This window comes from Mus caroli, unplaced genomic scaffold (genome assembly GCF_978045245.1).
Source record: "Mus caroli unplaced genomic scaffold, Mus_caroli_1 scaffold_18, whole genome shotgun sequence".
Taxonomy (NCBI): Eukaryota; Metazoa; Chordata; class Mammalia; order Rodentia; family Muridae; genus Mus; species Mus caroli.
In genome coordinates, this window is record NW_028227273.1 from 13,706,551 (window position 1) to 13,718,923 (window position 12,373).

Below are 12,373 nucleotides of genomic sequence, written 5' to 3' on the forward strand. Positions count from 1 at the left end.
CCTGATTTCTTTCACTATCTGTTTTACAATACTAGAGGCAATTCCGAATGTTGCTGAACATTCTTACTGAATTCAAAGCCCATGGTCAGCTCAAGGACTGCCCAGAATCCAACTTAGCTATATGTCAAATAGAGGCACTTATAATAAAGCAATATTAAGGGAAAGCACACAAATTCGTTTACCAATTAAAGCAAGGACATTGGAGCATTCGTTATACAGGATGCCACGGTTCCAGGAGACTAAGTTTCCGTGAACTTTTCACCTCAGGACAGTGCCCAGGTTTTGGGGGCCTGTCACACGTGTCACTACTGGAGTGGATGTAGCAGACCTAGACCCCCAAACATATGTAGCAGGTGTAAAGCTCAGTCTTCATGTGGGTACCCCAGAAACTGGAGCAAGGGCTATCCCTAAAGCTGTTGCCTGTCTGTGGATCCTGTTCCACTAACCGGGTTGTTTTGTCTAGCCTCAGTGGGAGAAGATGAGCCTAGCCATGCAGAAATTTGATGCACTCAGAGGAGATGGGGAAAAGGAAGAGGGGAGAGAGTGTGTGAGGAAGGACCAGGAGGAAGAGAAGAGTGACCAGGATGAAAAGTTAATAAGGCAGCTCTCTGCAGTCAGTCTGCCTAAGACACAGTTCTCCCACCGTGTAAAGCTGAGGCTCGTTCTCAGATGATGTGAGATATGGTTTCAATGGCATCTGCAGTATACACTGAAACCTGTTAACCCAAAAGAAAAAGGAAAGATGAGAAGGAAAGAACAGCCTCCATGGGTTAAGAAGAGAAGGCCTTTTGGTTCTTTATTTTTTTAAACGGGAAAGAGACAAAACAATGGCATGTGAAGTTACAGGAAAGGGATCTGCATGTTTGGGGTATACACAGCAAAAGTAAATGGGGGTTTCCCGAGGGAAAACTGGGAAGAGATCATTGGTGTTTCAGTCACCTTGCAAATTGGACGTAACTTAGAACACCTCTTCATAAGAGACGGAAGTCTAATCCGAGGTGACTAGTAAGTTCGTGATTCTGATTTGTTCGTGTAGCTTCGAGTTGATGGTTAGGATTGGTTTATCTCCCTCTATCTTTTTATTCTGCCCTGTTCTCCACTGGCTCTATCTCTGAGGGACTTTCCCCCTAACACCATACGAGATAGCACAGATGGCTTTCCTAACTCTGACTGGCCCTGCATCAGATACCCATCTCTTACCCATACTCTCTAATTCAGCGGAAAAGGCTATTTAACTGGCCCCCACCCGGGTCTCAAGTTCCATCCCTAAAATCAGGCATGTTACCTACACCACACCTGAAACACATACAGCTGATGAAGGGATGGAAAGTTCCCCCAGTGGCCCATGAGGGAATGTTTTTCATATAAAGGAGAAGCAAATGCTAGAGGCAAGAATAACTGATGTGCACGCCATTGTTCATCTAAGCTTAGGTCTGACTTTCATCCGAGTGGACCTACAGAGATTAATTCTAACTTTCCAGGACTCCAAGACATTGGAAGCAATATAATATAAACCTGACAAACAAAAAAAGTGGATTTAAAACGTGGCTCCAATTTTGCTTACCGTGTGGTCAAAAGCCAGCTGTTTAACCTCTGAGCACTTGGCTTCCAGATAGTGGTGCTGTTTGGGGAAGTTTTGACACCTTGAGGAGGTCAGCCCCCTGATCAGAGGAAGTGACTCTCTAGGAAGAAGCCTTGATGGTCTGTGATCCTGTTTGCTTTCCCCTGGACATAGTATAACCAGTTGTTTCCCATCCCCAATACTATGACTTCCCGCCATAATGGATTGTAGCCATTCTTTTTTTTTTAATTACGTATTTTCCTCAATTACATTTCCAATGCTATCCCAAAAGTCCCCCATAGCGCCCCGCACTTCCCTACCCACCCATTCCCATTTTTTTGGCCCTGGCGTTCCCCTGTATTGGGGCATATAAAGTTTGCATGTCCAATGGGCCTCTCTTTCCACTGATGGCCGACTAGGCCATCTTTTGATACAGATGCAGCTAGAGTCAAGAGCTCCGGGGTACTGGTTAGTTCATAATGTTGTTCTACCTATAGAGTTGCAGATCCCTTTAGCTCCTTGGGTACTTTCTCTAGCTCCTCCATTGGGAGCCCTGTGATCCATTCAATAGCTGACTGTGAGCATCCACTTCCTGTACTTAAACTGAAACAAAGGAAACCTCTTTACCCTTAAGTTACTTCTTGTCAGATATTTGGTTATGGCAATGAGGCAAGTAATACAACTAGCCTCTGATAGCATTTGTAAGGTTTAAATAGCATTGCATCACTTAACGACTGGTGCATATGAATTTCAGGATGATAACTTCACTGCCAATGATGATGATGATGATGGTGATGGTAATGGTGGTGGTGGTGACAATGGCACTCAAATAGAAACTGTCACTCAGATCCTAGTTATTAGGCCATTTTTCTCTGCAAGACAGACTTGCAGTCAATCTTTGAAGAACTCACAGTCGTCATCCTAGCATGTGTTCCTCCACCTTTGCATCCAAAACCTTTCTTCCTTTGCCCTCAGACTAATTTCTATAACCTTGCCATCTCTACATGAATCTTAGCACACAATGAATGTAGTAAAAGTTGCATCTCTTCCTTCCTCTCCAGTGACATTAAAGGTTTCCAATAGATGTGCTAGTGAAAGTCAGAGTGTCATTACAGTTTAAACACAATGAATGCCAAATCCCTTAGGCAGGTGGCCCACTCTGTCGCATAAATGTCTGATCATTTAACAGGAGCCTCCTTCTCCTGTGCCACACTCAGTATACCCAGAATCTTAGCATTCGCCTTTCTCTAAACAAGCAAAATATTCAGCTTATCATCCCTGTTTAAAAATGAAAGAAATCATTTTATTTATTTAGGTATTTTTTTAATTAGGTATTTATTTCATTTACATTTCCAAGGCTATCCCAAAAGTCCCTCACACACTCCCCCACCCACTCCCCCACCCACCCACTCCCACTTCTTGGCCCTGGCATTCCCCTGTACTGAGGCATATAAAGTTTGCATGACCAATGGGCCTCTCTTTCCACTGATGGCTGACTAGGCCATCTTCTGGTACATATGCAGCTAGAGACACGAGCTCCGGTGGGTACTGGTTAGTTCATATTGTTGTTCCACCTATAGGGTTGCAGATCCCCCCAGCTCCTTGGGTACTTTCTCTAGCTCCTCCATTGGGGGCCCTGTGATCCATCCAATAGCTGACTGTGAGCATCCACTTCTGTGTTTGCTAGGCCCCGGCATAGCCTTACAAGAGACAGCTATATCAGGGTCCTTTCAGCAAAATCTTGCTAGTGTATGCAATGGTGTCAGCATTTGGAAGCTGATTATAGGATGGATCCCCGGATATGGCAGTCTCTAGATGGTCCATCCTTTCGTCTCAGCTCCAAACTTTGTCTCTGTAACTCCTTCCATGGGTGTTTTGTTCGCTGGCTGGAGAGATGGTTCAGCAGTTAAGAGCACTGACTGCTCTTCCAGAGGTCCTGAGTTCAATTCCCAGCAACCACATGGTGACTCACAACCATCTGTTAAGGGATCTGATGCCCTCTTCTGGTGTATCTCAAGACAGTTACACACATATATAAAATAAATAAATCATTAAAAAAATAAGAAAGAAATCATTTCTAAAGTGCTTGATATCACATCAAGGCTAGAAGAGATGGCTTGGCTGTTAAGAGCCCTTGGTACACCCTGCCAAGAGCCAGAGCTCAGTTTCTAGCACTCCCATCTGGTGGCTCACAACTGCGTGTAATTCCATCTCCAGAGGTTCCAACAATAAGTTCTGGCTCCCACCGGTGTATAAATGTGCACACATGCCAATAAAAATGAAAGAAATTCTTTTTCAAGTGCTTAAATCCCTTTCAAGCCACATCTGCTGGAGGCCAAGGAGCATGGAGCCCCCCCTACAGTGTGGACAGCCCAGGCTACTTTTTCTCCTCATTGAAAGTGCTGACTGAACCTCAGCTTCTCAATGACCCTGGGAAGGTCTTTCTCAGACCATTAAATGGGAGGTAATATTTCTCTGCACATTTTAATGGGTGCGTATTTTTAATTCCTTCTATGTCCTTTCTTTGCCTTTCACTTAGGACTACAAAATCTCCACAAGGCCCTGGAGCACCGTCCATAATTCATCTTGTCTTCATCACATTTTACTTCACCCTGGAGAATAAATAATCGCTGGTGCTGTCATTCGTTCATACTGGGAAAATCCTTCTCAGAGGAAAAAAATCAAAGTCCTATAATACTGGTTAAAATCTGAAATAATCTTAGTCCATGTTTTTTAAATATTAAAAACTGCTTTTAAAAGTAACAAACAGCCAAACCTCAATTCTATACTATTACTATTTAAAGGCTAGTTTCCTAGTATCTACTCCGGGTCACCAGATTGGATTGGTCATCAGAAGGCTATGACACATTTGTTACCTTCTTTTATTTTTAATGTAGCTTAGGAGATGAAAAGGACCAGGTCAGCTGTAAATTCCAGTACATATACCCTCAAGGAAACAACCAATCACGTGAACCGTGGCATTGTTTGTCATCGTGGTACTCAGCAGGGATGAAGGCTGCACGCAATGAAAATGGAACTGAAACCCAGTAGGTTCTCATGGAAGTTTGTGCGTTGCCAAGAGGCATCTGAACCCATCCTACACCACCCTCTTCATAGTTACCGACTGATACATTCACTTTTGCAGAGGGTAGAGCTTACAGAAAGCACTAGATAAACCAGAATGGTTAAACACACATTTGTTTTCTTCAAAGGAAGGTAATGACGCCTGTTCATCTGGAAGGCTGGGGTGTACGCTGTCTCACAACCTGGTGATCTTTTGCTATGCTATGGAGTCAGCATTCATCAAATTGTCCAGAATTCTGAGCATTGTCTCTCAATAAATTGAACCTATCTTTATCCTTCTTATAAATCTTTCCTCTGTAGGCCTTTACCCTAAGCACTGTTTATCAATAGAACCATTGCTGGCTCTTTGATTCTTAGTAGGCACCGAAGGTATAATTTTGCATCTCCATGATCCTTAGATCGTCAATAAGGTGAAACAAATGTAATAAATAATAATGTACTAGCTACCATCAGAGCACATGGCAAGCTTACTATATTCTTGCTTGCCTGTTCTATTACCTTGAATGGAGCAATAAGAGAGTAGTCTTCACAGTGAAGCAGGAAGGAATAGCAGAACCTCTATGAGTAGCTGGTCTTGCTGCAACCCAACAAACCAGGTGGCATTCAGACCTCTGGGCCCCAATTTCTCAAGGAAGACAACTCTTAAAATCCATTTTGAGGGGCTAAGACTCCACAAAGAAGCAGATTCAAGCAAGCCCTGTCCAGTCCGAAGAAGGGACTTTCTCCCTGGGAGATCTGGGATCATTTTGAGTTCTCACCATGAAAGACACACCCTGATGTTGTAAGCAATTTGAAGAACCAATCAGTAAGATGGAAACGACAGAGACCACAGAGTTGGTGAATGAAAACACAAATACAGACTCCCAGATCTTCCGGTCATAACTTCTTTGCTACATACCCTCCACGACCATTGTGTACTGCAGTCCCCTGAAAACCTCTTACAGCTATGCAGAATCAACAGCAACAAATAGAACAGAAACCCTTCCTTTCCAGTCCTACCTGACAGCAGTTTTGGGACCCCAGTATAAATAACCAATTGCCAGTGGATAGATGGTGCACGTGGTGGGACAGGATAGCTCAAGGCACAGCCTTCTTCCTTCTGAAGAGCTGTCTGTAGTGCTCCCATGCAGAAGTCTACAGGATAGGGAAGCTTGGGGAGAACTGGGCAGAGACTGGGTTCTGTGAGCAACTGCCTTTCAGAGACAAGGAATCTGAAGCAGCTACAATAACTAGAATCCACAAAGAAAGGAAGATTGCTAAATTTAGAGGAGCCCTGAGTTTAATAAAGTATTTATACTACACATCTTAAAAAACAAAAAAAGTTACAGCTTAAAAAAAAAGAAACCAGAAAGCCTTTGGAAGTTAGATTTCGTACCATCTTTGATACAGCACCAACAGACCCTTGGCCACCTGAGACCTTGAGATTTATTTAAGTTGCAGAAAGAACCAATCAGCACTTTATTTCTCTTACCTTTAGAAACAACTGGAAGCCTCTCTGGTGTGATTCATCCTCCCCCTGAGCTCTGCCCCTAACTGTACCTCCAGTAAATATTGGATATTTTTTCCTAGTCAAGAGAAACAGACCAGAAATTCGACATCCGAGTACCTTAAAAATACCTCAAGAAAAAAAAGCAAATACTAGTATAATATAATCACCCACCTTGGGACCAGGGAATGAGCCATATATATAGGGGTTCGATGTGTTTCTTCCACAATGTTAAAAAATAAATCTTGATAATGGGGGACTGGCAGGGATTGGGGATTTCCTATCAGGTGTCTGTGTTCCAGATGAGTGTTTTAGTCCTGGAGGACTCTGGGAGCACACATTTTGAGATAATTAGTTATCCTTTGATAGAGTGTTTTGCCAACTTTTTACTTAGTGAAATCTTGGGTAAAGAGTCCATTAAATTCTATTTGCTCTCTGGGGACAGACTTCCTGCCCTGTTAGCGAGTAATCATGAAATTGGGACAGTCACAAAATCTCAGGAGGTAAAATTAAGGAAGCGACTTCACCTTGGCCGGGAATAATTCACCCCGTAAACAATCCAGGCAAAGGGGCGGGAAAAAAAATCAACAATAAAAATCTCCGTGTCACATCAACTCCCCAGTTGCTATAAAGATGGACCTTTATTGACAAAAGCAGATTTTTCTGCAGTTAGCCAAGAATGTTCCCTGAAATGGTGACTGGCTCCAACAACAGCACAAACCAGTCTTTGGGAAATTTAATTTCCAAGTAAAGGAAGGCTTCTAGAAATTTCTACCTAGGCATTCCTTCCAGAAGGCTTCAAGTCGCCTGCTTCTGTATTGTACTCAAGAGCCTAAGGGGCAAACTGCCCCTAACTACAAATTCTTTCTGCTTCCATGGTAGCTTTCCTTCATTTGAGATAAACTCCAGTGGCTTCAGGTCCATTTGCAGAGTGGTGTGGCCATCACTGCTTTGAGTATGTCTTCTTACTAGGTATTCACACCCCATTCCCCCAGCCCCCAGTTCATGGCATAATAAATAGTACATACCTTCGGAGTTCAGCATCTTTCTCTCAGCAGAACACTTTTTAGGTTCATTCCTGTGGTGGCACATCCAAGTGCTTTTTAATTTGTCATTGCTGAATAATATTCCACTGTGTAGCTCTACCACTCTTGTGTATCATGATAGGCATTGGGGTTGTTGACTCCTTGGGTCTGCCGTGGCTATTGCTTCTTTGAACTGGGGCCCCTAGTATTAATGTCAGCAGCTTACTCCTATAACGTGCTATAAAATGCTTAGTGGTTTGCATAGAATTTGGTCCTCCAACCCTTGTGCTACTTATCTCTCAGATGACTTCTGGGGCACAGAGGATGAACAAGTCATTCCCTTACTTGATGGTGCAAGCCAGGGTCCTTGAATTTTTACAACAGAGTTATGTTCCTCACACGAGAAGACTTCTTGGCTCCAGCTATTCTGTTTTCATCTCAATCCAGCTTCCCTGGGACAGGGGGAGGGCAGACCAACTCACTTCAGGCTTCCATTGCTACTCAAAGCTGTGGCTCCATGTCAGGCTCCTAAAGAGCATGTGCTTTATTCCCCATTGCAGCCAAGACATTGTGTGTCTAACAACATGATGCTTAGTGGGAATTCACACAAAACAAGAGCAAGAAAGGAGAAGAGGCTGGGGACAGATGGATACAAGCTGGACAGGCTCACACTGCAGGCATAGTCATGAGAAAGGTGATGGTCAGGTGGCCAGTCAGCAGAATTCCTAACAGGGCAGCCAGCTGCCTTTCTTTTCCTTCTGTTCCTTTTCATTACACTGTTTGTAAATTAACATGAAAAAAAAAAAAGAACAAAAGCCAAAGCAACAGAATCTATTACCCAACGGACACTGATCTAACTATACTATTGCAAGGCTAGTGCTCAGCCAGTACTGTGCATCCTGGATAAATTATGGCCCCAGATACATCTACCATCCATCTAGATAAGCCTCGGTTTTACATACAACCTTACTCCAAGAGTGCAGACTGTCTACATCATTGAACCACCTGAATTTGAATTCTAGTCAAAATGTCAGAAGCCTGCACAGTTGAGAATCCCAACCTTTATTCACTCCGTGCGTGCAAAAATGGCATTCCTGGGAACAACTGATTGCAAGTTATTAAAACTATAATCTGTGCTTATTCCATTATCATAATGACTTGGCGGTTCAATTAATCTCCCATTTTCCATCAGAACCTTTCCACTAGCATCATTTAATCCTCACAAAGACTATACAAAAGTTAAAAAACAGAACTGGGCCAGAGAAATGGCTCAATGGGTAAAGATGCCTGACTTCAAGTCTGACTACCTGGATTTGATTACTGAGACTTACAGACTGGGAGAGAAATGATTCTCACAAGTTGTCTTCTGACCTCCACCTGTGTATTTTAGTACCCACACACACACACACATACACACACACACATATATGCATAATACATACATACATACATACATAAATTTAACAGAGTTTTGAAAAGACCATCCAATGTAGTTCATTATTGCCAATTTCTCAGTAAGAAAAATAAAGTTAAATGTAATAAAATGATTAATTATCCAGCTAAAATGTAGCAAACTCACTGCTTTAAAACATATTCTCTAATTAAATCTATCATTCCAGTTTGTCCTTAACTTTAAATGTGGGTCAGAATCTTGGAGAATCTTGTTAGGGTGCAGATTGCCAGGCAGAGGAGCCTGGAATCTGAGTCTAATGAGCTCCTGGGTACAGCCAGTCTTAGAGTCTGAACACGAGAATAGCTGTCCAACCATCTGCTGCCCCATTGCAACTACACAGAAAGATGAAGTTTCTCTAAATTCTCCATCATTCACTGGTTGATTGGGGTGGACCAGACCTTAGTTGGGCCTCTTTCCTCCAAATGTCTCTCAACTTTGGTTTGTCCCCTTACCATAAAGAACATTTGGTCACAGCAGTTCACCCAAGACCTGCATGACCAAAATAAGACCATCTCCAAGTGTGATGTATGGACTTGCTAGTTGTGCCATCAGACTGCTTAATGTCCCTTCAAAAGTCCCCTTTAGTTCTGCCTCGGCATTAAAGAGTTTTTCTAGTTGAGTTTGGAACATTTTCAGATTCTGAAAGTGGACAGATTTTTCTACTATGGTAACTTCTTTGACTGTCCACACCAAATTTGTTCTTTATTTGACAGAACTTTCACCTTCCTGGAAGCTTTCTCATAGAGAAAAGGATGTGGTGGTACTTACAGCCAAGTTTCACATCTTGTGATGCCCTGTGAAGTGCTCTTTGCCCACCACTCCCTTCACCAGCTGTTTGAATTCTTCAGAATCACATCAAGACCAAGCCTGAGTCTAATCTGCATTCCTAAACTTCCAGCGAAGTTGTTTCTATTCCTACAACTCCTTTAGAGAGGTGTGTATATGTGCACATGCGAGTGAATTGTGGGTATATCTGTGTGTATCACTTTTACCACTAAATCGTAAACTCCTCAGAGTTTTGAAATTATGAAATCGACCATGAGTGTGCCATACAGTATGCTCTATACATAACTTTTATCCTAACAATCACTAACACTTGTGACTGATTGATGGCACCATGGTGTTAGCACAAATGATACTTTGTCCTGTAGAGCCTGAGGGAGCTGGGATAATACATTCTTCCCTTTCTTGTCATCACTGTCAACTCTTCCTAACCCCATGTCCCAGAAACTGGTCTTAGAAAGGGCTGCCCTCTTATCTGAGATGCTGGGGGGGCGGGGGTAGGCAAGATTATAGAAGTACCTTGTCGATAACACTTATTTTTCAAAATTCCAAGATGTCCACAGTTTTCTCACACATAATTACAACATGATCAGAAATTCCCAAACCCAATCCACACAATGCTATAGGGAAATTATGAACTGAAATGAAAAAAAAATGGTGGAGTTCTTGAAGAACAGGAGACTCACTAACCATGACAAAGGCCCATTGGGGGCAGCATGACTGTAATGTGGAATGGAGCCTCTGTGGAAGGTAGGGTGGAAAAGAGTGTGTAGGACTGAATGAGGAAGCCTTCTCAGCTGCTGTCTTCACACAGCCATTGTTCCTCAACCACGTTTAAAATGCAAATAGCCCCAGTGTTTCAATTAACATTAAGTCACTAGTGGTTCGTGTCAGACCCTTTGCCAAGTGCAGACTTTGAGAGCAGAATGATAAGAAGAGATCATTGAATGGAAAAGAAGACCAGAAAAGGAACAGGAAACTTGCTTTTGAGCCCAAAATAAATTTTATCCTAGATTTTGGCCCTAATTATATCATCTCTAGAATAGTAAATCAATAGAAACTAAAATAACAACTGACTACCATAGGGTGGGATGCAGTCTGCAGGAAATCTTCATGTATGTGTATCCCTGAGTTTGCCTCCCAGAGTGATCCTGTCAGGTAGACAGGAAGCCCAACTGATCAGTGAAGAACACATACAGAGATAATGTGTAGGGCCCCCAAAATCTGTGTGTTTTGGTCATTAGAATTAACTCTCAAAACTCAGCCACCTGCACATTTAGTGGACAAATTCTGCCTAGCCTATAACAGAAAGGGTTGTACTAAGTGTCAGAAAAAAAATAATATTGAGGTCTAGCTAAATAGACAAATTTCAGTTAATTTGTGGGAGAAATAAATGCAGTATAACCATTGTTTAAAAGTCAGGATGGATGAGCTGGTGAGATGGCTCAGTGGGTAAAAGAGCTTACTGCTAAGTCTGACTTCAATCCAGAGAACCCTCATGGTGAAAGGAAGAAAACTGACTCCTGAAGCTTATCCTCTGACCTACACACACACACACACACACACACACACACACACACACACACACACACACCATGGCACACACACAAATAAATAAATAGTGTAATGTAAAAACAATTTTGAAAGGTAATGTAGTAAAAGTAGGGATAAATGGACGAGGGTCAGGAAGGCTGGACTGTATATTTCTGCAGAGAGAGAGGTGGGCCAACAGGTTTTTAAACACTCAGCACCAACCCAAGTAAAAGCCCTACAAGAAGAACTCTATGAGGCCTCATTCCAGGAACTCCGCAGAGGGCATCATGGCTGAAGGGAGGGAGCAAAGGAATGTACGAAGGAAGTGGATGGTGATTAAGCAAGATGATTTCCAGAAGGCTCTCTAAACCTAGAGCTCACCATTTTTCACCTTTAGGAATAGAGGACCGTGTCTCCAAAGAATAAGGCACAGGGTGACAAAAAGAGGCTACCATCAGAGTACTCACACCTGTACACACACACACACACACACACACACACACACACGTCTGTGAGCAATAGAAGAAAATAGCTCACAACACCCACACACACAGGCACAGACACATATACATGGACACATGCACGCTCATTGACAAATATGCACACTAACACAGCACACACATATACACACACACACATGAGAGACAGATGAGAAGTATGGAACACTACTGTAAACAGCATTCCATTCAGCTCATCTTTTCATAGAGACTTCCTTGAAAACATGGAGAAGTGAGTTCAATCCCAGACTACGGCAGAGAACTGCCTGGAGCGAAGGCTTGGACTCTGATCTTTAGTTGTTTTCTCCTGTGAATGTGCTTCCAGGAGCATTGGGCAAGAAGCTACGTCTCACACTCACTGGCAACTGAGCCCCAGATAAAAGCAAATGTGTAAAGACGAAGACCTGTGGGCAGGGAGATGACTCCGTCAATAAAGTCTCTGACACACAAGGACAAGGACTGGATTCAGTCCATGTCTTTAACCCCAACATTGGGGAAGTGGAGAAGAAAGGATCCCTGAGACTCACTGACCTGATAATCTTTGTTGTTGTTGTTGTTGTTGTTGTTGTTGCTGCTGTTGCTGTTGCTGTTGTTGCTGCTGCTGCTGTTGTTGTTGTTTTTCAAGGCATGATTTCTCTGTATAACCCTGGCTGTCCTGGAACTCACCCTGTAGACAAGACTGGCCTCGAACTCAGAAATCCGCCTACCTCTGCCTCCCAAGTGCTGGGATTAAAGGCATGTGCCACCACTGCCAAGCTGACCTGGTAATCTTGACATTGGTAAACTCCAGATTCCGTGCAGTACTTAATCTAAAAAATAAAATAAAATGTCTTGGAGAGCAGTGAAGGCAGACAACTGACATCTACTTCTGACTTCATGCACCTGCACACACATGCATACAAATACATGAACACACACTCAATTGACAAATATGCACACCAAGAGCAGGAA